Raw genomic sequence first — 27434 nt, 5'->3', positions numbered from 1 at the left:
TTGGGGCAGTTGCTTACCTCTGGGTGGGTGCCGCCCCCAACTCTCGGTCTGGAAAAGTCAAGAAGCGGGTGGGACCCACAACGTAACGAGAAACCAAGCAGATGCTGAGAGAGAGAAGAAATGGCACAGGAAGTTGTTAAGGGGGTATTTGAGGAAAGAAGAGATGGGGCGGGACAGATACTTTCCGGATCAGAGTAGTGTGGGCTGAAAACAACCGGAATGTACGTTAGTCACATCACAGAGGCCTCCAACGCTAGCACGATGAATTTGTATTTTATCCCGCGGGGCGAGAGGGAGTGAAAATGGATTCGGTGAAAGAGATTGGGGTTTAGACCCTGCCACGAGTTCTGGGGGTGGGGTGTCAACTCATCTCTCTGGGCCGAGATTTCCACATCTGTTAAACTGAAAAAGTAATACTTGCTAGGCCGACCTCAAATACATACATGTAATAACTAAACAGAAAACAACTATAAAACTTAGAAGGCTGATCTCCAGGGGGGTGGTTTACGGTCAGGTGACAAGCCGACAAGAATTTCGTAAGTCCTTTAGGAAAAAATTCTGAAACCAGATCCAAAAATGAAGAGGCAGATGGCTTTTCGCCTGCAAACGACTTGCCATGGACTCGAAGTGGGTCGCAGCCTCCTCTTGCTCTGCTGCCCCCGCTCTGCCCGAAGCCACGCGGGAGACCCTTTTCGAGGTTTGCTTTGGAATCTCGGCGCCGAAGACTCCCGCAGATGCGAGGGGACCGAGATGCGTGCGCGCGTGTGTGTGCGCGCGGCTCACCGGCCGGGAACCGGTAGCTACGACCTAAGTACTAGGGGGCGCGGCAGCCGGGCCCGGGCCGGGCATCTCCGCACGGCGGAGCGGGCGTGGGCAGCGGGACGTGCGTGGACGCAACCGGCCACTGCGCAGGCGCGGACACGCTCTCCTCGGTCTGCGCGCGGCGCTCCAGGCGGGCGCGCGCCCACGGCGGGTTCCGCTCCCGACAGGCGGAGGGCTGCGCGCGCACGAGCGAGCCGGCCGTGACGTGTGCCGCGCTACGCCCGACGTCACGGGTCCGTGTGTAGTGGCGGCCGGGCTGCCCTCAGCAGCGGCTCCTGACGAGGGCGGTGCGGCCGCTGGGTGCGGCGTTCGGGGGTCCTGCGGCCCGCGGCGGCGGCGGCGGCGACCACGACCGGGAGGCCCGGCGCTCCCAGCCGCGGAGTCGCCGCTCCCGCCCCTTCTCCGGCCTCGGCGGCGCCCGGCCGCGGCTTCCTCCTTTCCTACCCAGCTTCCCGCGGGCCTCCGGGCCGCGGCGGTGAGAAGCACCGAGGGGCTCCGAGAGGCTCCGGCCGGCCGCCACGGTCCACGCGCCCGGCCCGGGCTCCATGTGAAGGAGGGACGGGCCTGGCCCCCCGGCCCGCGCCCGACTCCTCGTGCGCCCCTCCGGCTCCCGGGGGCCCGCAGCCTCCCCCGACCGGGGGGCGCGGTGACAGGCCGCGCGGGGGCGGAGGGGTGGGCCTGTGGCTCCCTATGTCCCCGCGGAGCGGCCGGTACGTGTGCTCGGGCGCGCGCATGTGTGTGGGGGCGGGGGCGGGGGCGGGGGTGGGGGTGCGGGCCGGACGTGGGGAGGGGGCCGCCGCCGGCCTGTGCGCTGCTCCCGGGGCGGAGGTTTCGCTAGGTGGTTGCCTCGCTCCGGGTGGGCGGGCTTCGGGCCCCCTGCATCCTGTCCTGAAGTCCAGGTCTGAGCGAACTAGACTGCTGGGCGGTGGAGCTGTCAGACGCGTACTCTGCAGGGCTTTGGGAAGGAAGATTGTCCCTGGTCCTTGGCAGAAGCAGAAATGTTATATGCAGTGAGCGAGAAAGTGCTTGTCTTTGCCCTGTTACCGCGTGCTTCACTAGTGGTTAGGGTCGAGGCCCCTTTCTGTTTACGGACCGTTTAGCTAGCACTTACCACTTAATGCGCGCCCGGTATCTGTCGTGCTTTCTCTCACTTCACCTTCGAAGCCCAGTGAGGTGGGTACGTGTCTCCCCATTTTACAGTTGAAAAAATCGAGGCTCAGATTCAGGAACTTGCCCAAGGTCGTGCAGTTTGGTAATCTGGGAAAGTCTTGATTCGAATGTGATGTCTTTTCTGTAGAACCGTATTTCTGGGTCTTGCGAAAATAAATTTGTGAGGAAAATGAGAATAGCTGGAAAGTTTCTTCTTGGGAGTAAATTCTAAATACATAGGTAGAGTTCATTTGCCCGTAATGTAGGCTGTTCGATGTGTTTTGCTGCAGCCTAGCCAGATGATTTTCTTGGCTCTTTTTTTAAAAAATTACTTTTGAAAGGTGACTCCATGCACCTTTACCTTGTTTTTTTGCAGTGGGACTGAATGAGCAGAAAATATTTCCTCTCTTATCAAAAAGAAGAAATAGATTTGGTAAAACTCCATGTTTCTTGAAAAGTTACAATTTTACTTGTGTAATTCTTGATGCGTACAGGGAACTCGCAGTTGGGTGATTTCCTTGAGATTTCCTTATTGCAAAATTTGTTGCTGGATTATGTGGCAATGGCAACACGCTTAGTAATTTGTGCGTTAATTTGTGCAATATTTCTGAGTGGAGTGTCAAAATTTAATGTGTAGAATATTGTAAAAAGTTATCTTTTAATGGTGTGATTTTTTTCTTTCCTTTATATGTAGCAACTAATGAGTGTTTATAAACTAACTGAAATTCTCATTTTAACATTGGCCTGTACTGTTTCTTTGGTTATGGTTAGGGAAAAACTAAAGTTCTTTACATTTCTCTTTACAGAAGAAAGTGTTCATAAATCCCTTTGAGTAGTTAAAGCTTCATGCATAGTTGTAAATGTTTAAGAAATCTATTGATGCCCAAAATTGTAGTACTTTATAATTTCTTTTAGTATATTATCAGGTTTAAGAAAATTTGTAGTTGAATGTCTTTGTAATGTCTGTAGAGAAAAGGTCGAATTATATAGTTAAGAAGTGGATGGTTCACAGATTGATTTGTTGTTTGGTTAAAATATAAATGTATGGTGAGTCTTGTTGAATATAATATCATTGTAGAATGCTTATCCAGTCATGCTCTCCATGTGTCTCTCTTGAAAGAAATAACTATTAAAGATTTATCTTAAATAATTGTATTACATTATAGATTCAATCTTTTAAGCAGTGTTTTAGTTGGAACTTTCATTCCTAGTTTACCTTATTGCTACCAAAGGGGTAAACTATATTTAATAGATGCTATATTAAAATGAAATCATGTTTGGTTCTAGGCAGTGCCCACAGCTTTGGTTTCAGGTTGATTTTTTTTTTTCCCCCTGTAGAATTGGAGCTCTCTAGGCTCCCTCCCACCACCACCCCCAAACCCAGCCCCAACTTTTTATTATAAAACAATTTCAAGTACACAGGAAGTTGGTAATATTGAACATCCGTATGATAACTCTCTAGTTTCATTTGTTGACATCTTGCCGTATTTGTTTTGTGTATAAATACGCGTATATTATTTTTGGCCATACCATTTGAAAACTAAGCTGTAGACATTATGACACTTTACCCCTAAATATGTCGGCTTGCATCTCCAAAGATAAGGACATTTTCTTACATAGCCAAAATACCATTATTGTTAACTTTCTTAGTTAATACTTTTTATTGGTAGTTAATAGTTTCTTATTGATCATTTTTTAATGTAATCTAGTATCTATCCATGTTTAAATCTCCCCATTTGTGCTGCACGGTCTTTTACGGCTTTTTATACTCAATCCCACCAAACCAGGATCCCATCAAGGTTTATTCACTGCATTTGGTTAAGTCTCTTTGATCTCTTTGAATCTAGAACAGCCTCACCTCCCCCTTTTATTTATTTTTATTTTTTATTTATCTGTCGATCTGTTTTTTGGCTGTGCCACATGGTATGTGGGATCTTAGTTCCCTGGCCAGGGATCGAACCCGTGCCCCCTGCAGTGGAAGTGCGGAGTCTTAACCACTGGAATGCCAGGGAAGTCCCATTACCTCTCCCTTTTAAAATGGTGGGTTTTTTTGTTTGTTTTGTTTTGTTTCAGAGATCAAGCCAGTTACCTTATAAAATGAGTCGCATTCTGGATTTGTCTGATATTCTTCCCTCGTGTCATTTAGCATGTTCCTCTTTTCCCCCTACACTAACTGTAAGTTAGGTTTAAAGGATTGATTAGTTTCAAATTAAATATTTTGGGCAAGAATAACTACTGAGTGTTGCTGTGTACTTTATATTGCTTCCCATCAGGGGATGTATATTGTCAAGTCCTGTTATTTGTGATGCTGAGTTTGATCACTTGGTTATGGGGGTTAAGGTGAGGTATATTTTCCCCATTGCAGTTGGCAAGTAGGCTGGCATGATAAATTAGCACTCTAGTGCTGGCCTGTTCTCCAGTAATCTTTCACCTAATAGTTTTATGTATTGCTGCATCTATTGCTGATCCTTGTCAAGGTAACTTTTGAATTTCAATGTTAACAATCTTTTGTTGGTCTATAGATAGTAACAACATCACAGGAATTGTAAAAATCTATGCAGCTATATTAGGTTCTGATTTCTAGGATTTTAAAGATTTTTAATCATGAATTCAAGGTATCTCCTCTTATGAATGAAAAGAAACCTGGCCCCAGAAAAATGGGAAAAATTCAATGCCTGTCCTTTCCTGTACTCTTTTGTCTGTCTCGAGGAGTGTGAGTGAGTGTGTGTGTGTGTTGTTTTTTTTTGTTTTTGGCTGTGCCACGTAGCTTGTGTGGCTTGTGAGATCTTAGCTCCTCGGCAAGGGATTGAACCCAGGCCCTTGGCAGTAAAAGCGTGGAATCCTAACCACTGGACCACCAGGGAATTCCCTCAAGGAGAGTGTTTCTTTTCAGTTTTTCTTAGCCAGTATTTGTTGCACAGGAATAGCCAGAAATACAATAAAGGGAGAATGGCTTTACTAGAAAACGTTTTGACAAAACTGTCTGTTTTCTGGTGTAATACAAAGGAGCACTGGATTGAGAATCAGAAGATCTAAACTCTAGGCCTAATTCTACCATTCTGTGAAGTGCAAGGATTATAAGTTTTTAAATTTCACCCTGTATTCTTACATCATAATGATTGTTAGTAAACATTTGTGAATTTCTGATAATGAGACATGTTGGTTACATTTAGAGGCAAACCTCACTTCAATTAAGCCACATAGAAATAAATCAACTGTGTGTAATATAAAATTGAATTTATTTCCCAACGAATTAACTGACATTTAGTAGGTGATTGTTTTAATGAAGGGTTCATAATAGAACTTACTTAAGTAACACATTTTCTCATTAAAAGTATGATTTAATGATTTAATTCATGAAGCAAGTTTACATGAAGGTTTTCCACACATCTCTTTTATAAACAGGATGAACTGTATATATGGAAGTTAAAAAACTTCTCCCTTATTCTCAAGCGTTGTACAGAGGTATACCTCTTTATACACACACATTTATAAGAAACATGTCTGTATAATTTCGTCTTTTATCTAGGATATCCTTGGGATTTATTAGGAACATTGGCTGACTGTTTCTCATTCTGGTTAATCACATATTTGCTTTGTAACATCTCTTGTGTTGTTGCCTTTATTGTTATTTAACCCTTGTTGCTTACTTTTTTTGTTATGCATACTTTGTCAGGAGGATAGGGGTGGAATCTTCTTTGGAGTTCCTCTGGTAACTAGCTCACCACCTTTCTTATAAGTGTTCAAGAGTGTTACGCTTGAGATTCATAGTACCATAAATTTAAAAAGCGCTGTGGGGTTTATAAACTTCAGAAGTTTTTTCTAGAGTTTTTCCCCCAGTTGTGCAGTTAGTCATTTAGTGTGGACTTTAATTATTAATAATGACCAATTAAAAGAATAGTTTAAGATATGATTTTATCAGTATTCTTTTGATAATTCCCAGATGGGGTCCCCTCAGCGCTACTACCTCAGGCAGAACGCTCCCTGAGCACTCTGCACCTGCCTCGACCACCCACTGACCGCATTGCACTGTGCACATCTCTGTGCCTTCCACTGGGAAGTTGGCTCTTCAAGGGCAGAGGCAGTGTTTTGTTGATTTTGGTGCCCCAACACCGAGCACAATGCCTGTTGCCAAATGTTTATTAAATGAATAGGGAGTTGACAGAAGAGACCTCCTTTTGCACTGTTATAGGAGTCTTAACAGGTGGTGCCTGCCTGAGTTGAACAGGGTGGGGAAGTTCAATAAAATACTTCCATATGCCCAGGAGAAAATTAAGTGTTTGTGAACAGCTCTACCACAGAGGCAAGGCTGTGGAAAAGTTGTTTTTTTTTTTTTTTTTTTAAATTTTAGCCTTCTTTATTAAAGATTTATTTATTGATTGATTGATTGATTGATTGCTATGTTGGGTCTTCGTTTCTGTGCTAGGGCTTTCTCTAGTTGTGGCAAGCGGGAGCCACTCTTCATCGCGGTGCGCGGGCCTCTCACTATCGCGGCCTCTCTTGTTGCGGAGCACGGGCTCCAGACTCACAGGCTCAGTAGTTGTGGCTCATGGGCCCAGTTGCTCCGCGGCATGTGGGATCTTCCCAGACCAGGGCTCGAACCCGTGTCCCCTGCATTAGCAGGCAGATTCTCAACCACTGCGCCACCAGGGAAGCCCAAAGTTGTTGTTTTTTTAAAAAAATTTTATTTATTTATTTGGTTGCACCAGGTCTTAGTTGTGGCAGGCGGGATCCTTAGTTGCGGCACGCGGGCTCCTTAGTTGTGGTATGTGAACTCTTAGTTGTGGCATGCATGTGGGATCTATTTCCTTGACCAGGGAATTGAACCCAGGCCCCCTGCATTGGGAGCACAGAGACTTGCGCCACGGGGGAAGTCCCTCGAAAAGTTTTTGAAAATTATTAATAGGAGCTAGTGGGAGAATATGAGATAATATTTATTATTTTTTTAAGTCTTTGAGAACAGATCTGCAGTCTAAGGTGAAGCCAGTTTTTAGTTGTTTCTGTGCTATTGTTAAATACTTCCAACTCATATTGTATTTTAGATTTGTGACTTGAAGATGCTTCATTATCATTATCATTATTTGATAAGTTTGTGATTACTCTTAAGTTTGACTGACTTGGCTACATTTTAATCGTATTTGTGGAGTTTTAAGTTAACCCAAAATATTTTGTTCTTTTGTTTTAATATGAAAGAAATGAGACCAATGTCCTCTGCCTAACTTTAAGGAGAATTAATATCATGATTTATATGATGACTTTAATGTATTTTTAAATCAGTTTAGGCATTTTTAAGTAGCCTGTTGACTGCTTTGTAAAATTAGAAATATTTTATTGTATAGTATGAAATAATGTCAAACTATATTTACAAACTTTCTGATTTGCTTAGACATTAAAAGGAAATGAAAGAAGTAGAAGGTAGCTCACCTTAGTGTTGATGAAGATCTACTTTGAGAGATGGTGCAACATTAACCGTCTGACCTGTGAGCAGTAACTGCCTGCATTCTATTGACTTCACCCCCAAACCACCATGTACCTGCATATATAAATCTTGCCCCATGATATGAGAAAGAATAGATGAGTTATGTGTTCTTAAGATCATGTAATATATATTAATCAGCATCTCAAAGTTATGTCCCATAATCATGGACTGTTGCATACTGCCTTAGGGTTAGAAGGTTTACTCAGGGATGTATCTTGCCTAGTGTTCCTGAAGTGAGTACCACAAACTACAAACTGTATTTCATGCTGTTTGTTGAACACTGATGGTAGGTAGGAAGCCTGAGTTCAGTCTTAAATCTGCCATTAATTAGAAATAGACTGTGATAAAGTGACTTCAACATTTCTTTTTTAAAAAAAAACTTTTATTTTAAATTTTTGTTTATTTTTGGCTGCATTGGGTCTTCGTTGCTGCGTGCGGACTTTGTCTAGTCGTGGCGAGCGGGGGCTACTCTTCATTGCGGAGCGCAGGCTTCTCATTGCGGTGGCTTCTCGTTGCGGAGCACGGGCTCTAGGCACGTGGGCTTCAGTAGTTGTGGTGCACAGGCTCAGTAGTTGTGGCTCACGGGCTCTAGAGCGCAGGCTCAGTAGTTGTGGCACATGGGCTTAGTTGCTCTGTGGCATGTAGGATCTTCCGGCCAGGGCTCGAACCCCTGTCCCCTGCATTGGCAGGTGGATTCTTAACCACTGCGCCACCAGGGAAGCCCACTTCAACATTTCTGAATTTGAAAAAGTTGCCCTAGTTAATTTCTTAAGGACCTGTCTAGTCTCTGATTCTGTGAGATCCACAACATAATAGAAAATAGTAAAGAGTCAAAAGAGATTTAAGTTTTTTTGGTTAGGAGGTTGTTAAGATGACAATAGTCCAGGGAAGGTTAGTTATAGGGCAGCATTTGGAAGATAAATAGCTCTCTTTAAATGTGATTAATTTGTCAGAATGAGATTTTTTACTTAAAGGTAGTTTATAGCCAAGTACCTTGTGTTGAACTATGGTACCCTATAGTAGGCTCTCAGTAAATACTTGTTGAAAGAGTGAATGAATAACTTCAGGACTGATGCGATAGAAATCAGAATCACTCATAGATCAGTTTAGTGATAAAATCCAGGATAGTAAGCATTGAACCCTAGAAAATAACAGAGAAGAACTACATTATTCTCATGAATGGGGAGCCAAGACTAGTGAAATACATTTTTGGAAATACTTTAGCCAAAAGGGAGGGAAGATCTTTCTGGAAAAGGAAAAAAAAAAGTATTGGAAAACTTGTACATGCAGTCTTTTATGCCCACTAGAAATTTTAAAATAATTTATGGATGTACTTGGATAAGCCCAAAACGATTACATAAAAGAATGAAGCTTTCTACTTCCCAGTGGAAAAAACATTTGGGACAAATTATACCTCAGCAAATTTTTTTTTTCCCTCAGAATCTTTCTGTATCCTTATTCTTTCTTTCTCCATCTTCACATCTCTAACCAAAGCACAGAAGTACCTTAAGAGTGCTTAGCTTATTTTATCCTTAGTTAATAAATTGGTATTGGCTTTTGTTAATCTGATTAACACTAAACTCTAGTGTTTTCTCTCATGTAAATCTTGCTCTTTTGCAAATGGGAGGATCAAGTAAGGGAGATACAGCTTCTTTAGAATGAGGGACACTTCAGCCTGTTTTCAAAGATGGGCAGCTCAGAACCTATAAAAGAAGGCTTGATTGGAGATTATGAAAGGACTGAGTGGCCTAGATTTGGTTATGCAGGAAGATTTCAAAAGGGAAAGTTGCAGAGATCTTGGTCAGTAGATGGGGGGAGGCTTGAGCAGTTGCATGGGTTAGGAGTCAATCACAGAAGAAGAACTGCTATGGTATTATGGAATTAAGGGATTTATGAAAGGAGGAAGACCTTACGGAGTTGTGGGAGAAACTTGGAAACCAGAGTCTGTAAGGAGGAATCGGCAGATCAGAGAAGTCACTAATCAGTCTTCCTGAAGCAGTGGTGCAGTGGGCAAGTCAGAGTTTGCAGGTGAATCTGAGAAGCTAGGTATGCCCAGCTGCTGGAGTGGGACTGCACAGTAGAGCTGGTGGAAGGTATGGAAAGCTGTTGCCTCTGCATAGCTACCTCTTCTGTGGTCTTCTGTCAGGCTTTTGGTGGTGGGGCTGAGGGTGCTGTTTGGTCAGCAGGGTTGGCAATCAGGACGAAGAGCTGCATGCAGTACAGGGGAGAGCAGAGACACGGTGCAATCTTCTGGCAACTCTGCATCTAACCATAATCTTCCGAGAGTAATTTCCATCTTTGGCCAGCTCTAACCTGGAACCATGTGGGAAGAGGATTCTGGGAAATGTAGTTTGAACTTAAAAGTTGACATGGTACAAACTGTCACTGCAGGTGAGAGTGGGGGGTGGGAAACCACAGTCGGGAATGTGGTAGTCGCGGGAGTCCACAGTGATATTTTATAGATCTAGGTTCATCCTCCTGTGAGAGAGCAAGTTCTTTAAAATCTCCAGGCCTTTTTCTTCCTCTGTGAAATGGGGAGATAATACCTACTTTACAGGATTATTGTGAGGATTAAATGAAATGTTTGTAAAGCATTTAGCAGTGTCAGCACAATGTAAAATATTGTAAATAGTAGCTTTTGTTGTTAGTAGTAGTTGCGGTAGTAATGAGAAGGGATTGAGAAATAGGAAGGGTGTATTTCGAAAGGGGAGAAGTAGAGCAGATGAGTGGAGATAAGAATGAAGTAGAAGACATGGTTCCTGTATTTGAGAATGTTATAGTCAAGCTGCAGAGAACACATGTAAACATAAAGCATGGTTGAGAAGCTGTTAAATAAGGTAATATCCTTTAAGAAGAATGACTGCTGCGATGAGCGGAGAGACAGCAAGTGCTGTCATTCCAGGGCAGTTAAGGTTAAGCGGTAATGTATGTGAAATTCCTAGTACACTGGCAGTCCACAGAGGTTAATTATTTTCCACTTCTTATTTATAGAAGGAAAGATGCCCAGATGAGGGGGGTAGGGGAGGCTTAAGCTGGGTCCTTGTTTAGACAAGTAGAAAAAGGGAGGAAGCATTTCAGACAGCAGAAATAGGAGACATGGACAAGGCAGGTAGCACTTCATTAACACAATTTGGGACCTGTTGACTCCAGTCTTTGCTTTTGGTAATCTGTTTATAGTTTCTAAAGATTGTCCGTGTTTGCTTCTGCTTGGGCCAGTTGCCCACCTCTGGACCATCAGTTATGGTGTGGGACCACACTGAGCTAATTTGGTGACACTTAGTAATCAAGTGGGTGGTTGGAGGTGGTGGTGGTAGAAGGGACAAGCTTCCAGAAGAAGGCCACTATGGATGAGTCCCTCCTTTTGTTATAGTCATTTGGTACAATAATTCTACCTTGTTATTTTTTAGTTCCTCGAATTAAGCATTTTATTCTTTTAATACAATTAATATTTGTGTAAGTTAACCATGTTTACCAATTTTTTGCCAGCTTTTGTTCTCCTGGAATCACTTTCCTTCTTCACAAAGTATATCCTTTAGAAGTTCCTCAACTAAGAAGGGTCTGTTGGTGATAAATTACGATTTCTGTTTGTTGGGAATTTTTAACTCTTGTTCTTGAATGACGTTTTAGTTGTGAGTGAAAGTCTAGATTGGCAGTTATTTTTCCCTCAGCATTTTGAAGATAGTATTCCAGTCTGTTTTCTCTTGTATAATCAGACCTAAAAGGCTGTACGGATGTTTTATTAATGATAATTTTTTCATTGTGTTGTTGGAGTATATAAGTGATTTTTTAATGGAAGTATTCACATTTTTTTTTCTTTCTATTTTAATTTTTAAATTCACTGAATGTTTATTGAAAAATCTTAGGAATGTCTTAGGAATCAGTAAAATAAGCTTTTAATAAGTTTGTTATCTAGTTGTTCATGTGCGCAGTTATTACTAAAATGTTTGACTACCTTCTCTGTGTTAACACTGAAGGTAAATAAATTGATCATTGTTCCTGTAGTCATAGACTCCATTCTGGTTGGGGAGAGACAGACATATTAGGGTGACCTCATAATTAGTTATCCAAACTGGGCTACTTTTAAGAGTGAAAGGATGGTATTTTAATAATGATCTTGGAGCAACAAAAATAAACTGGGAAAGACCTGCAAGATGACAGAGGAGTAAGACGTGGAGGTCACGTTCCTCCCCACAAATACATCAGAAATACATCTACATGTGGAACAATTCCTACAGAACACCTACTGAACGCTGGCAGAAGACCTCAGACTTCCCAAAAGGCAAGAAACTCCCTACGTACCTGGGTAGGGCAAAAGAAAAAAGAAAAAAACAGAGACCAAAGAATAGGGATGGGACCCGCACCTCTGGGAGGGAGCTGTGAAGGAGGAAAAGTTTCGACACACTAGGAAGCCCCTTCACTGGTGGAGATGGGTGGTGACGGGGGGAAGCTTTGGAGCCACGGAAGAGAGCACAGCAACAGACGTGCAGAGGGCAAAGCAGAGAGATTCCCGCATAGAGGATCGGTGCCAACCAGCACTCACCAGCCCGAGAGGCTTGTCTGCTCACCCGCCGGGGCGGGTGGGAGCTGGGAGCTGAGGCTTTGCCTTCGGAGTTCAGATCCCAGGGAGAGGACCGGGGTTGGCTGCGTGAACACAGCCTGAAGGGAACTAGTGCGCCACAGCTAGCTGGGAGGAAGTCCGGGAAAAAGTCTGGACCTGCCTAAGAGGCAAGAAGAGGCCATTGCTTTGGGGTGTGTGAGGAGAGGGGATTCAGAGCACCGCCTAAACGAGCTCCAGAGACGGTTGCGAGCTGCGGCTATCAGCGCGGACACCAGCGGCGGGCATGAAACGCTAAGGCTGCTGCTGCAGCCACTAAGAAGCCTGTGTGCAAGCCCAGGTCACTATCCACACCTCCCCTCCCGGGAGCCTGTGCAGCCCTCCACTGCCAGGGTCCCATGATCCAGGGACAACTTCCCCGGGAGGACGCACGGCGCGCCTCAGACTGTTGCACCATCACGTCGGCCTCTGCCACACTTTAACCCCGTCCTGTCTGAGCAAAGAACAGATGCCCTCAGGCGACCTACATGCAGAGGCGGGGCCAAATCCAAAGCTGAACCTCAGGAGCTGTGTGAACAAAGAAGAGAAAGGGAAATCTCTTCCAGGAGACTCAGGAGCAGTGGATTAAATCTCCACAGTCAACCTGATGAATTCTGCATGTCTGGAATACCTGAATAGACAACAGATCATCCGAAAATTGAGTTGGTGGACTTCGTGTGATTTTATCTGTGTAGCTTTGCTTTTACCATTTGTCCTAGGGTTCTGTCTGTCCATGTTGGTTTTTTTTTTTTTTTTTCTTTTTAAGTATAGTTTTTTAGCGCTTGTTATCATTGGTGGATTTGTTTTTTGGTTTGGTTGCTCTCTTCTTGTCTTTTTTTTTTTATTACTTTGTTTATTTTTTTATTTTAATAACTTTCTTTTCTTTTTCTTTCTTTTCTTTGTTTCTTTCTCTTCCTTTCTTTTTTCCTTTCTCTTCTTTCTTTCTCTTCCTTCCTTCCTTTTTTCCTTTCTCTCCTTCCTTCCTTCCTTTCTTTCTTGCTCTCTCCCTTCCTTCCTTCTCTCCTTCTTTCTTTTTCTTTCTTTCTCTTCCTTCCTTTTTTTCTCTCTCTCTTCCTTCCTTCCTTTCTTTCTTCCTTCTTTCCTTTTTCCTTTCTCTCTCTTCTTTCTTTCTTTTTTCCTTTCTCTTCTTTCTTTCTTTCTCTTCTTTCCTTTCTTTTTTCCTTTCTCTTCTTTCTTTCTCTTCATTCCTTTCTTTTTTCCTTTCTCTTCTTTCTTTCTCTTCCTTCCTTTTTTCCTTTCTCTCCTTCCTTCCTTCCTAATCTTCCTTTTTTTCTTTCTCTCTCTCTCTCTCCCTTCCTTCCTTCTCTCCTTCTCTTTCTTTTTTTCTTCTCTCTCCCTCCCTCCCTCCCTTTTCCTCTGAGCCATGTGGCTGACAGAGTCTTGGTGCTCTGGCTGGGTGTCAGGCCTGTGCCTCTGAGGTGGGAGAGCCAAGTTCAGGACATTGGTCCACCAGAGGCTTCCCGGCTCCACATAATATCAAACAGCGAAAGCTCTTTCAGAGATCTCCATCACAACGCTAAGACCCAGGTCCACTCAACGACCAGCAACTACAGTGCTGGACACCTTACACCAAACAACTAGCAAGACAGGAACACAACCCCACTCATTAGCAGAGAGGCTGCCTAAAATCATAATAAGGTCACAGACTCCCCAAAACACACCACTGGACGCAGTCCTGCCCACCATAAAGACAAGATCCAGCCTTACCCACCAGAACACAGGCACCAGTCTCCTCCACCAGGAAGCCTACACAACCCACTGAACCAACCTTAGCCACTGGGGGCAGACACCAAAAACTACAGGAACTACAAACCTGCAGCCTGTGAAAAGGAGACCCCAAACAGTAAGTTAAACAAAATGAGGAGACAGAGAAACACAGCAGATGAAGGAGCAAGGTGAAAACCCACCAGACTAAACAAATGAAGAGGAAATAGGCACTCTACCTGAAAAAGATTTCAGAGTAGTGATAGTAAAGATGATTCCAAATCTTGGAAATAGAATGGAGAAAATACAATAAACGTTTAACAAGGAGCTAGAAGAACTAAAGAGCAAACAAACAATAATGAACAACACAAGAAATGAAATTAAAAATTCTCTAGATGGAATCAATAGCAGAATAACTGAGGGAGAAGAATGGATAAGTGACCTGGAAGATAAAATAGTGGAAATAACTACTGCAGAGCAGAATAAAGAAAAAAGAATGAAAAGAATTGAGGGCAGTCTCAGAGACCTCTGGGACAACATTCAACGGACCAACATTCAAATTATACGGGGCCCAGTAGAAGAAGAGGAAAAGAAAGGGACTGAGAAAATATTTGAAGAGATTATAGTTGAAAACTTCCCTAATATGGGAAAGGAAATAGTTAATCAAGTCCAGAAAGTGCAGAGAGTCCCATACAGGGTAAATCCAAGGAGAAATACTCCAAGACACATATTAATCAACCTATCAAAAATTAAATAGAAAGAAAAAATATTAAAAGCAGCAAGGGAGAAACAAAAAATAACGTACAAGGGACTCCCCGTGAGGTTAAAAGCTGATCTTTCAGCAGAAACTCTGCAAGCCAGAAGAGAGTGGCAGGACATATTTAAAGTGATGAAAGGGAAAAACCTACAACCAAGATTACTCTACCCAGCAAGGATCTCATTCAGATTTGATGGAGAAATTAAAACCTTTACAGACAAGCAAAAGCTGCGAGAATTCAGTACCACCAAACCAGCTTTACAACAAATGCTAAAGGAACTTCTCTAAGCAGGAAGCACAAGAGAAGGAAAAGACCTATAATAACAAAGCCAAAACAATTAAGAAAATAGTAATACATATCGATAACTACCTTAAATGTAAATGGATTAAATGCTCCAACCAAAAGACACAGAGTGGCTGAATGGATACAAAAAAAAGACCCACATATATGCTGTCTACAAGAGACCCACTTCAGACCAAGGGACACATATAGACTGAAAGTGAGGGGATGGAAAAAGATATTCCCTGCAAATGGAAATCAAAAGAAAGCTGGAGTAGCCATTCTCATATCAGATAAAATAGACTTTAAGGTAAAGACTATTACAAGAGACAAAGAAGGACGCTACAGAATGATCAAGGGATCAATCCAAGAAGAAGATATAACAATTGTAAATATTTATGCACCCAACATAGAAACACTTCAATACATAAGGCAAATGCTAATGACCATAAAAGGGGAAATCAACACAATCATAGTAGGGGACTTTAACACCCCACTTTCACCAATGGACAGATCATCCAAAATGAAAATAAATAAGGAAACACAAGCATTAAATGATACATTAAACAAGATGGACTTAATTGATATTTATAGGACATTCCATCCAAAAACCACACAATACACTTTCTTCTCAAGTGCTCATGGAACATTCTCCAGGATAGATCATATCTTGGGACACAAATCAAGCCTTGGGAAATTTAAGAAAATTGAAATCATATCAAGTATCTTTTCCGACCACAACGCTATGAGACTAGATATCAATTACAGGAAAATGTAAAAAATACAAACACATGGAGGCTAAACAATACACTACTAAATAACCAAGAGATCACTGAAGAAATCAAAGAGGAAATCAAAAAATACCTAGAAACAAATGACAAAACACGATGACCCAAAACCTATGCGATGGAGCAAAGGCAGTTCCAAGAGGGAAGTTTATAGCAATACAGTCCTACCTCAAGAAACAAAAAACATCTCAGACAACCTAAACTTACGCCTAAAGCAGTTAGAGAAAGAAGAACAAAAAAACCCCAAAGTTAGCAGAAGGAAAGAAATCATAAAGGTCAGATCAGAAATAAATGAAAAAGAAATGAAGGAAACAATAGCAAAGATCAGTAAAACTAAAAGCTGGTTCTTTGAGAAGATAAACAAAATTGATAAACCATTAGCCAGACTCATCAAGAAAAAAAGGGAGAACACTCAAATCAATAGAATTAGAACTGAAAACGGAGAAGTAACAACTGACACTGCAGAAATACAAAGGATCATGAGAGATTACTACAAGCGACTATATGCCAATAAAATGGACAACCTGGAAGAATTGGATAAATTCTTAGAAAAGCACAACCTTCCGAGACTGAACCAGGAAGAAATAGAAAATATAAACAGACCAATCACAAGCACTGAAATTGAAACTGTGATTAAAAATCTTCCAACAAACAAAAGCCCAGGACCAGATGGCTTCACAGGCGAATTCTATCAAACATTTAGAGAAGAGCTAACACCTATCCTTCTCAAACTCTTCCACAGTATAGCAGAGGGAGGAACACTCGCAAACTCATTTGGCAAGGCCACCATCACCCTGATACCAAAACCAGACAAAGATGTCACAAAGAAAGAATACTACAAGCCAATATCACTGATGAACATAGATGCAAAAAATCCTCAACAAAATACTAGCAAACAGAATCCAACAGCGCATTAAAAGGATCATACACCATGATCAAGTGGGGTTTATCCCAGGAGTGCAAGGATTCTTCAATATATGCAAATCAATCAATGTGATACACCATATTAAAAAATTGAAGGGGAAAAACCGTATGATCATTTCAATAGATGCAGAAAAAGCTTTTGACAAAATTTAACACCCATTTATGATAAAACCCTCCAGAAAGTAGGCATAGCGGGAACTTACCTCAACATGATAAAGGCCATATATGACAAACCCACAGCCAGCATTGTTCTCAGTGGTGAAAAACTGAAACCATTTTCTCTAAGATCAGTAACAAGACAAGGTTGTCCACTCTCACCATTATTATTCAACATAGTTTTAGAAGTTTTACACATGGCGATCAGAGAAGAAAAAGAAATAAAAGGAATCCAAGGTGGAAAACAAGAAGTAAAGCTGTCACTGTTTGCAGATGACATGATACTATACATAGAGAATCCTAAAGATGCTACCAGAAAAATACTAGAGCTAATCAGTGAATTTGGTGAAGTAGCAGGATACAAAATTAATGCACAGAAATCTCTTGCATTCCTATACACTAGTGATGAAAAATCTGAAGGAGAAATTAAGGAAACACTCCCATTTACCATTGCAACAAAAAGAATAAGATACCTAGGAATAAACCTACCTAAGGAGACAAAAGACCTGTATGCAGAAAACTATAAGACACTGATGAAAGAAATTAAAGATGATACAAACAGATGGAGAGATACACCATGTCCTTGGATTGGAAGAATCAACATTGTGAAAATGACTATACCTCTCAAAACAATCTACACATTCAGTGCAATCCCTATCAAACTACCAATGGCATTTTTCACAGAACTAGAACAAAAAATTGCACAGTTTGTATGGAAACACAAAAGTCCCTGAATAGCCAAAGCAATCTTGAGAAAGAAAAACGGAGCTGGAGGAATCAGGCTCCCTGACTTCAGACTATACTACAAAGTTACAGTAATCAAGAGAGTATGGTACTGGCACAAAAACAGAAATATAGATAAATGGAGCAGGATAGAAAGCCCAGAGATAAACCCACGCACATATGGTTATGTTATTTTTGATAAAGGAGGCAAGAATATACATTGGAGAAAAGACAGTCTCTTCAATAAGTGGTGCTGGGAAAACTGGACAGCTACATGTAAAAGAGTGAAGTTAGAACACTGCCTAACACCATACATAAGTATAAACTCAAAATGGATTAAAGACCTAAATGTAAGGCCAGACACTATAAAACTCTTAGAGGAAAACATGGGCAGAACACTCTATGACATAAATCACAGCAAGATCCTTTTTGACCCACCTCGTAGAGAAATAGAAATAAAACCAAAAATAAACAAGTGGGACCTAATGAAACTTAAAAGCTTTTGCACAGGAAAGGATAACATAAGCAAGACAAAAAGATAGTCCTCAGAATGGGAGAAAATATTTGCAAATGAAGCAACTGACAAAGCATTAATCTCCAAAATTTACAATCAGGTCATGCAGTCAATATCAAAAAAACAAACAACCCAATCCTAAAATGGGCAGAAGACCTAAATAGAGATTTCTCCAAAGAAGATATATAGATTGCCAACAAACACATGAAAGGATGCTCAACATCACTAATCATTAGAGAAATGCAAATCACAACTACAATGAGGTTTCACCTCACACCAGTCAGAATGGCCATCGTCAAAAAATCTACAAACAATAAATGCTGGAGAGGGTGTGGAGAAAAGGGAACCCTCTTGCACTGTTGGTGGGAATGTAAATTGATACAGGCACTATGGAGAACATTATGGAGGTTCCTTAAAAAAACTAAAAATAGAACTACCATACGACCCAGCAATCCCACTACTGGGCATATACCCTGAGAAAGCCATAATTCAAAAAGAGTCATGTACCACAATGTTCATTGCAGCTCTATTTACAATAGCCAGGACATGGAAGCAACCTAAGTGTCCAGCGACAGATGAATGGATATAGAAGATGTGGCACATATATACCGTGGAATATTACTTAGCCATAAAAGGAAACAAAATTGAGTTATTTGTAGTGAGGTGAATGGACCTAGAGTCTGTCATACAGAGTGAAGTAAGTCAGAAAAACAAATACCGTATGCTAACACATATATATAAAATCTTAAAAAAGAAAAGAAAGCTACTGAAGAACTAGGGGAAGAACAGGAATAAAGACGCAGACATAGAGAATGGACTTGAGGACATGGGGATGGGGAAGGGTATGCTGGGATGAAGAGAGTGGCATGGACATATATACACTACCAAATGTAAAATAGATAGCTAGTGGGAAGCAGCCACATAGCACAGGGAGATCAGCTCGGTGCTTTGTCTCCACCTAGAGGGGTGGGATAGGGAGGGTGGGAGGGAGACTCAAGAGGGAGGAGATTTGGGGATATATGTATATGTATATCTGATTCACTTTGTTATAAAGCAGAAACTAACACACTATTGTAAAGCAATTATACTCCAATAAAGATGTTAAAAAATAAACTGGGACTGTCCTTAGCAACCTGAGACTTAACGGTTTACTATACATATGTGCAAATACAAAGTACCATGGGAATATCACAGATAATATATTATAAAATATAAAAATAAAATTAAGTACAAAAGTATAGATAGTAATATAATATTGAAATACTGAAGCTGTATTTAATTAAATAGTGATAGTCATAATACTCTTGCTCTTACAGGAATGAAGGATACCTAAATGTCAGCTTAGCCTAATGAAAACATGGCAAAAGCCACAGTGGACAAAAATTTTAGAATTTTCAAATTGGATATGTAGGAGATCATGCCCAGAAATCGGGGAAATAGGGGGCAAAGTGCTCAGAGTGGCAATTAAGTTAATTGGAAAAGGTTTCATGAATAAGTTGTTTTGAGATGAATGTTAGGAGTAAGAATTCCTAAAGAGGAGGGGGAAATGGGCGTTCAGGGGATGAACAGAAGCCAAGGCCCAGGAAGTAGGATCTATCAAGTCCTTTGGGGAAGGCAGGTAGATTGGATTGACTGAAACAGGTGTGTGCTGTGTTATGTTGTGGTAGTAAAGAGATTCAAATTTGAGGTTTAAGGTATTTGTTAATGGCCTAGCTATTTACAAAGTGCTTTTAGGTGCTTCAGGAGATACAAAGATTTGTAAGTAATGTTTCTTGCCCTCCAGGAGCTTACTGTATCATGAGGACACAGCCCGGTACACAAAACTTTTTTACAAAGCATGAAATGAAAGGGATTATGGGAATTGATTTGATGAAAATTGGCCAGCCTTGGGGTTTTATGTTGGAGTTTGAGGTTCTGGCAATATATATTGAATTCAGAGTTCTGACTGAGAAGTACTGCGTTTCATATTATTTGGCAGTTTTGTTTTATGTAAGCAATAGAAAGTGTCCGACTGCTACCAGCAAAATGAGTGTGCTCAGCATAATCCTAGTTTGAATATAACCCTGGCCGTGATTTTATTATACCAGTATAAGGTATACGTATTTGCTTATTTTTTAAGCTTTGGATAGATTTTAGAATTTTAAAAAGACATCAGTATTTTAGAATTTGGTGTTTTGTCATTTTTAAAATCCAGGAGATTAGCGAGGGGAGCATATTGGTACACAGTAGGCAGGGGCTAAGTGTTGGTGGACAAATGAGAGGCAATATAATGTAGCATGTAAGAGTGGATTCTGAATTAGGTTGTGTGAGTTCCAAAGCTGAACTTAATAAGTAAACTTCTTATTTTTTTGAGTGTTCGCTATGCTTTGGTATTGTTCTGGGTGCTTTACAGATGTTCCATTTAAGCCTTATAATAATCACATGAAGTAGGCACAGTTACTGTCCCCATTTCATAGATGAGGAAGTGGGCTTTGAGAGCCATCATTATCATTATTGTCAGGGAATTTTGTGACATTTTTGGTGAACTAATGTTGAGTTTTTTCCTCTCTAGTGCATAATAGAAATATCAGGGAATGCCAGTCAGGGTACAGATACATCTACATCAGCCTACAGTGATTTGAGAGATGTTATTATTTTTTTTGGCTGTGTTGGGTTTTCGTTGCTGCCTGCGGGCTTTCTCTGGTTGCCGCGAGCGGGGGCTACTCTTTGTTGCGATGCGTGGGCTTCTCATTGAGGTGGCTTCTCTTGTTGCGGAGCACAGGTTCTAGGTGCATGGGCTTCAGTAGTTGTGGCACGCAGGCTCAGTAGTTGTGGCACGCAGGCTCTAGAGAGCAGGCTCAGTAGTTGTGGCTCCCGGGCTTAGTTGCTCTGTGGCATGTGGGATCTTCCCGGACCAGGGCTCGAACCCGTGTCCCCTGCATTGCAGGCAGATTCTTAACCACTGCGCCACCAGGGAAGTCCCGAAAGTTTTTAAAAGGCCCAAATTTCTTAGAGTATTGACTGAAGAGCTACCCCATTCTCCTTTAAGATCCATTTAATAAAATGTAGAAAAGACTTAAGCTTTGTAGACATTTAAAATAAATTCCCCAACATTCTTAGTATGATTTAAGAACTAAGAAAGAGAAAAAAAAAAACCTTACTATATCAACTTAATTTTAACAAACATTTACATAATTATTACTATATGCTAGGCCCATTCTTAGCACTTTACGAACATTAACTTGTTTAATTTCCATGGCAATCTGGTGATGATTATACCTATATAAATCTTCCTGTTACAGATAAGAAAATAAAGGCAAAGAGAGATAGAGTCATTTGCCTAAGATTACACAGCTAGTGAGTGGCAGATGCAGATTTCAAACCCAGGCAGTTTGGCTCCACAGTCTGAGCTCCTAACCACTGTGCTTGCTATTTTTATTTTTATAGGGAGCATGACCTGTTGAATGTTAAAATGCAGGTGAGTATGACATAATGTTACAGATCACAAATATATTGTTACTGTGTTATACTTAAAAAAGGAGAAAAATTATAATTTGCTTTTTAGAATTTAACCTGCCTTTAGCTCTGAGTTGTTTGGTGGAAGAGAAGGCAACTGACATCTATTAAGTTAGAATCTCTATGTTAGGTATTTGTGTTAGGTGCTATACGTATCATCTTATTCAGTGCTTAAAACAAACCTGGAATATGACCTCTGATATCTTCATTTTATAAACAAGACCATGAATACTCTGATTGTATTCAGAATGGCCAGAGTTATGAATGCAGGTCCCTGTGTGACTCTAAAACATTCTACTACAATACTCTGCTTCCCAAGGAAATGTGAAAACTCAAATTTGATTTGCCAGATAAACTACACGTTCTTTTGAAATGTCAGTTCAAGAAATAATAAAACATTTTCTTAACGAAAAAGTCTTTTAGAACTTGATAACAGAAAGGAAGCAAAAACATCCTAAACATGATGATTATCATGACAACAGGGACCACTAGATGGACATTAGATTTTTCTCTGCCTTTCTGAGGATGTGCAGGCCTGTTTACAAATGATTGCCTGCACATGAGGATGATCATTCAACCAGTTTGAAATTACATTAGAGCTAGCGCTATTAAGTTATTAAGAAGTAACCAAATTTATTGCATCTAGGTAAGTACTTTCTTTAATCATTCTAGGAGGCTACGTATTGTTATTATATCAGTACTTAAGATGTTTTGGGGACACTTTTAAAGTTCTCTTTAAATTTGATCTTTATATGGTTTTGAGTAGATAATATGGTACAAAGTTCAGAAACTATGAAAAGATATACAGTGCAACTCTCACCCCCCAGCTACCCAGTTCTTCCTAACTGGAAGTGACCAATATTACTGGGGAAGTACTCCTTTGAAATTGTCTTCCAAATTTTTGAATACCTGAAATTGGGCTGTGTCTGACAAATGATGGCAGATTTTATTTTTTTCGAGTCAGAATTCATTTGTAGTCTGGCAAATAAAGGGGCCACCAGTCTGCGTAATTTTTTAAAAATCAAAAGCAAGGGTGTCTATAAGGTAGTGAGACTTGTGTAACTTATAAATTGGCTTAAAGTCAGTGGTCAGAGTTGCAGTGCTAGTAGCATTATAGAATAAAATTTGTAGCTGGATTGAGATAATTGACAGACTACACATTTAAAGTATGTGATTTGGTAAAATTGGACATACACACCTGTAAAACCATCACCCCATCAAGATAGTGAACATATCCACCACCCCCAGAAGCTTCTTCATGCCCTTTTGTAGTCCCATCACTGTCTTGCCTCTTTCCATTGTCCTTAGGCAACCAATGATCTGTTTTTTGTCACCATAAATTAACTATACACCTGGTGGTGGACATTTGAGTTTCCAGTTTGGGGCTATTACACATAACGCTTCTATGAGCATTTGTGTACTAGTATTTGTGTGGACATACGCTTTCATTTTTCTTGAGTAAGTACGTAGGAGTGGAATGGATGGGTTGTAAGATTTTGCCAAACTGTTTCATAAGGTGGTTGTACCGTTTGACATTCTTACCAGCAGTGTGGATGTTTTTGTTGCACAACGTGCTTGCCAACACTTCATATGGCCATTCTTTTGGAATCTCATTGTATTTTACCCCCCTCCTTTCCGAATGTGAAAAGGAAGGAATTTTACTTTTTTTTTTTTTTGAGCAGTTTTAGGTTTACAGAAAAATTGATCATAAAGTACAGAGTTCCCATTTACCTCCTCACCCCCTCCCAGTTTTCCCTATTATTAACATTTTGCATTAGTGTGATATTGATACATTTGTTACATTTGATGAGCCTGTATTGATACATTCTTTTTTAAAAAATATTTATTTATTTGTTTGTTTATATTTGGCTGCGCCGGGTCTTAGTGGCAGCATGTGCGGGATCTTTCGTTGAGGTATGCGGGATCTTTAGTTGCGGCATGCGGGTTCTAGTTCCCTGACCAGGGATCGAACCCGGGCCCCCTGCATTGTGGAGTCTTAACCACTGGACCACCAGGGAAGTCCCAATACATTCTTATTCATTGAAGTCCATAGCTTACATTGGGGTTCACTCTTTGTGTTATTTATTGAATGAGTCCTGACAAATTTATAATGACATATATCTACTATTATTACAATACCCTACAGAATCTTCTGTGGTCTAAAAATCTTCTGTGGTCTGCCTATTTATCCCTTCCTCCCTCCCTCCCTGGCTGCCACTGGCAGCCACAGATCTTTTTACTGTCTCCATAGTTTTGCCTTATCCAGAATGTCATATGTTGGAGTCATACAGTATATAGCCCTTTCAGATTGGCTTTTTTCAGTTATAATATGCATTTAAGCTTCCTCCATGTCTTTTTCATGGCTTGAGAGCTCATTTCTTTTAGCACTGAATATTCTATTGCTTGAATGTGTCATAGTATATTTATCCACTGACTTAAAAAAAAAAATCACTCTCATTGCTGTATGAGGGTTTGGAGTGAAAACAGGCTGGTTAGATGTGAAGGTATTGCAGTAACCCACACAAGAGATGATCATGCCTTGGAATGGAATGGTAGTTGTGGAGATATATATTTAAGGACAAGCTAACAGGATATGCTGACGGGTTGGAATGTAGAATGAAAAAATGAAAGGAATCAGGGCTATCCCCAAATTTTTGTCTTGAACAGCTGGAAAAATAGAGATGCTTTTTTGATGAGATAGTGAAGACTGGGGAGGAACAGTAATGTTTATATTTTCCCAACTTTGTTAGTTTAAAATTTTTTCTTTCTAAATTTTCAAAAGTTGCAGAAATGGTTGTAAAGAAGTTTCTTTTCTAATCATTTGAGACTGAGTTGCCAGCATGAGGCTCCATCACTCCAGAACACTTTAGTTTGTAATTGCTCTCAGCAAGGGCATTTTCTTACATATCTGGAATACAGCCATCAAAATCATGAAGTTATCACTGATAGAATAGTATCATCTAATCCACAGAACCCATTCAGGTTTTGCCAGTGGTCTCAGTAATGTCCTTTTTAGCAACACAATTCAATCGAGGATCACATTTTGTATTTAGTGTTTTTCTGTCTGGAACAATTCTTCCATGTTTCCTTGACTTTCATGATCTTGATAGTTTTGAAATTTATAGAATAGTTGACTCTTAAAATATTCCTCAGTTGAGGTTTGTCTGATGCTTCCCCTATGATTCAATTTAGGTTATGTATTTTTGGCAGGAACATCACAGAGGTGATGTGATAGTCTTCTCAATGCATCCCATCAGGTGTAAATGATTTTAATTTGCCCATTACTGGTGATGTTAATTGATCACTTAACTAAGCTTTCTGCCAGATTTCTACTAAAAAAGGTACTTTTTTCCTTTATAATTAATAAACATTGGGGGGAAAGATATTTTGAGACTAAGTATCTCATTCCTCATCACTTCACCCACTAGTTTTAGCATTTATTGATTTTTCTTGGCTGAATTATTACTACTGATGACTGCCAAATAATGATCTTGTAATTTCATTATTATAATTTATAAGTCTACATTCAATAACCCATGCTTTGAATGTCAGGAAAAAGGAAAGTCTTCTTCCTCTTCTCCCATTTATTGATTCATTTTTTAATGATGTGTCTGTGGACTCATGGATTCCTTTTTTGTTCAGTGGGTTGTAATCGATCATTATTTATTTTGAAACCCAAATTGTCCCATATTTGGCTAGTGGGAGCCCCTTCAAGGTCGTTCCTGTGTCCTTTTGACATGTCCCATGATTCTTTGCATACTTTCTTCCTGGCACAGTAAGATGTTCTAGTCTTCCTTTGCAGTTACCTGATTCATACATGGAAATAACCCGTATTTTCAAGGAGGCTTCATTCCTCTTAGTGGAGATTGGTATTTAGAAACCAACATCTAGCAGGTGTACTTATTGTGAGTAGGATGTCACTGCTTCCAGGTCTCCATAGACAAAGCTTTAAAACATATATAGGTACAAATGTGTGTGTTTGTGTACATCTATATCTGTTTTTTGACATATTTCAAAACCGTGACTTATGATGATACCTTCAATCCCAATTCCACACCACAAGGTTCATTCTTGCCTTACCCCTTTCCATATTTGCAAGACCCCCAAAGACATTAGATGGAGCAGTTGTTGGGTGGGCAGAGGCAGGTGTAATAGCAGCCCAGCATGGTGCTATAATTTTTCCTCTCACCACTTCTTTGCCTGTGTTTTACATAGTTTTACATGTTGTATTTCCGTTTAGTTCTATATACTTAAAAATTTGTTGAGACTTTCTCTTTTAGCTGCAGATTATTCTTCAAGTATGTTGTTTCACTTCCAAATGTTTGAAGATTTTCTTGTTGTCTTTCTGTTATTACTTTCTGGATTGCTTCCACTGTGGTCAGAGAACATGGTTTATATGATTTTAATTCTTTTAAGTGTGTTGAAATTTATTCTGTGGCCCAGGATATGGCCCAGGTCTACCTTGGTGAATGTACCATGGGTGCTTGAAAAGAATGTGTAATCTGCCATTAATGGGTGGAATGGTCTGTGTGTGTGCGTGTGTGTGTGTGCGTGCACACACACACACGTATGTGTGAATTAGCTTAATACAATCATATGTTTTTTAAGGAGCTTAAGAGAAGAAAAAAAGGAAACATTTTAATAATCCTCAAACTTACTCTCATATTTCTTTCTAGTGTGCTTCGTTTTGTCTATTGGATTTGAGTTACCTCATCTGATGTCACTTCTCAGTCTGAAAAACTCACCTTAGTATTTCTTTCTTTTCTTTTTTTTAATTTATTGCCTTTTTTTTTTTTTTGGCTGCATCGGGTCTTAGTTGCAGTATACGGGATCTTCATTGAGGTGTGTGGGATCTTTCGTTGTGGTGTGGGCTCTTCGTTGTGGCGTGTGGGCTTCTCTCTAGTTGTGGCGGGCAGATTTTCTCTCTCTAGTTGTGCTTAAGCTCCAGAGCGCGTGGGCTCTGTAGTTTGTGGCACGTGGGCTCTCTTGTTGAGGCATGCGAGCTCAGTAGTTGTGGTGCGTGGGCTTAGTTGCCCTGCAGCATGTGGGATCTTAGTTCCCCAGCCAGGGATGAAACCTGCATTCCCTGCATTGGAAGGTGGATTCTTTACCACTGGACCACCAGGGAAGTCCCCCCTTACTCTTATAAAGCAATTCTTCTTGCAGTGAATTCTCTCAGTGTTTGTTTGTCTAAGAATGTCTTTATTTCACCTTCCATTTTGAAGCATAGTCTTGCTGAATATATGATTCTTGCTTGATATTTGTGTTCTTGTTTTATTTTTCTCATTACACATGCTGTTCCACCTTCTTCTGACTCAGTTATTTGTGATAGAAGTTAGTAGTTGTATTTTTCCTCTCTAGCAAAATGAGTTATTTTCTCTTTCAGCTTTTAAGATGTTCTTTATGTTTGGCTTTCTGTAGTTTAATTATAATGTGTGTCTAGGTGTGAATCTCTTTTTTTTAAAGATTTTTCAAATGACTTTAAAAAAAACTTTAGGTGTTGATCTCTTGATATTTATTGTGTTTAGAGTTTATTGAGCTTCTTGGATCTGTAGATTCCTGTTTTTCAAGAAATTTGGAAACTTTTCAGCCATTGCTTCTTCAGATATTTTTTTCTGTCCACTTTTTTCTTCTTCTTTCCTTGTGGGACATGCATTAAAATGTGTTTGTCTGCTTAATGTCTCACAGGTCTCTGAAACTGCTAATTTTCCTTCAGTCTTTTTTCTCTCTGTTCTTCAGATTAGATGACTACTATTGATCTCTTTGTGGAGTTTAATTCTTTCTTCTGCCATCTCAGATTTACCGTTGAGTCCATCTGATACACTTTACGTTTGGATATGGTATTTTTCACCTCTAGAATTTCCATTTTAGTTCTTTTTTTATAGTTTCTATTTATTGATGTTTCCTATTTATGGAATAATTTTCACCAGATTTTCCTTTAATTCTTTTAAATATATTTATAATAGCTGCCTTGAAGTCTTTGCTAATTCCAACATTTTAGCCTACCCAGAGTCCATTTCTACTGATA

At 40.3% G+C, this 27434-nt stretch overlaps 1 protein-coding gene across 1 annotated transcript in view; it reads left to right on the top strand.

Annotated features, from left to right (window-relative positions):
• The first annotated feature begins 1204 nt into the window (after positions 1-1204).
• Positions 1205-27434, top strand: part of MAP3K2 (mitogen-activated protein kinase kinase kinase 2) — an 88779-nt gene continuing 62549 nt past the window's right edge. The window contains exon 1 of the mRNA XM_059927691.1: positions 1205-1532. The gene's annotated coding sequence lies outside the window, so the exon portion shown is untranslated. The remainder of the gene's footprint in view (positions 1533-27434) is intronic.

This window comes from Balaenoptera ricei, chromosome 7, assembly GCF_028023285.1.
Source record: "Balaenoptera ricei isolate mBalRic1 chromosome 7, mBalRic1.hap2, whole genome shotgun sequence".
In the NCBI taxonomy this organism is placed as follows: Eukaryota; Metazoa; Chordata; class Mammalia; order Artiodactyla; family Balaenopteridae; genus Balaenoptera; species Balaenoptera ricei.
This window is presented reverse-complemented; position numbering and strand designations above follow the sequence as displayed.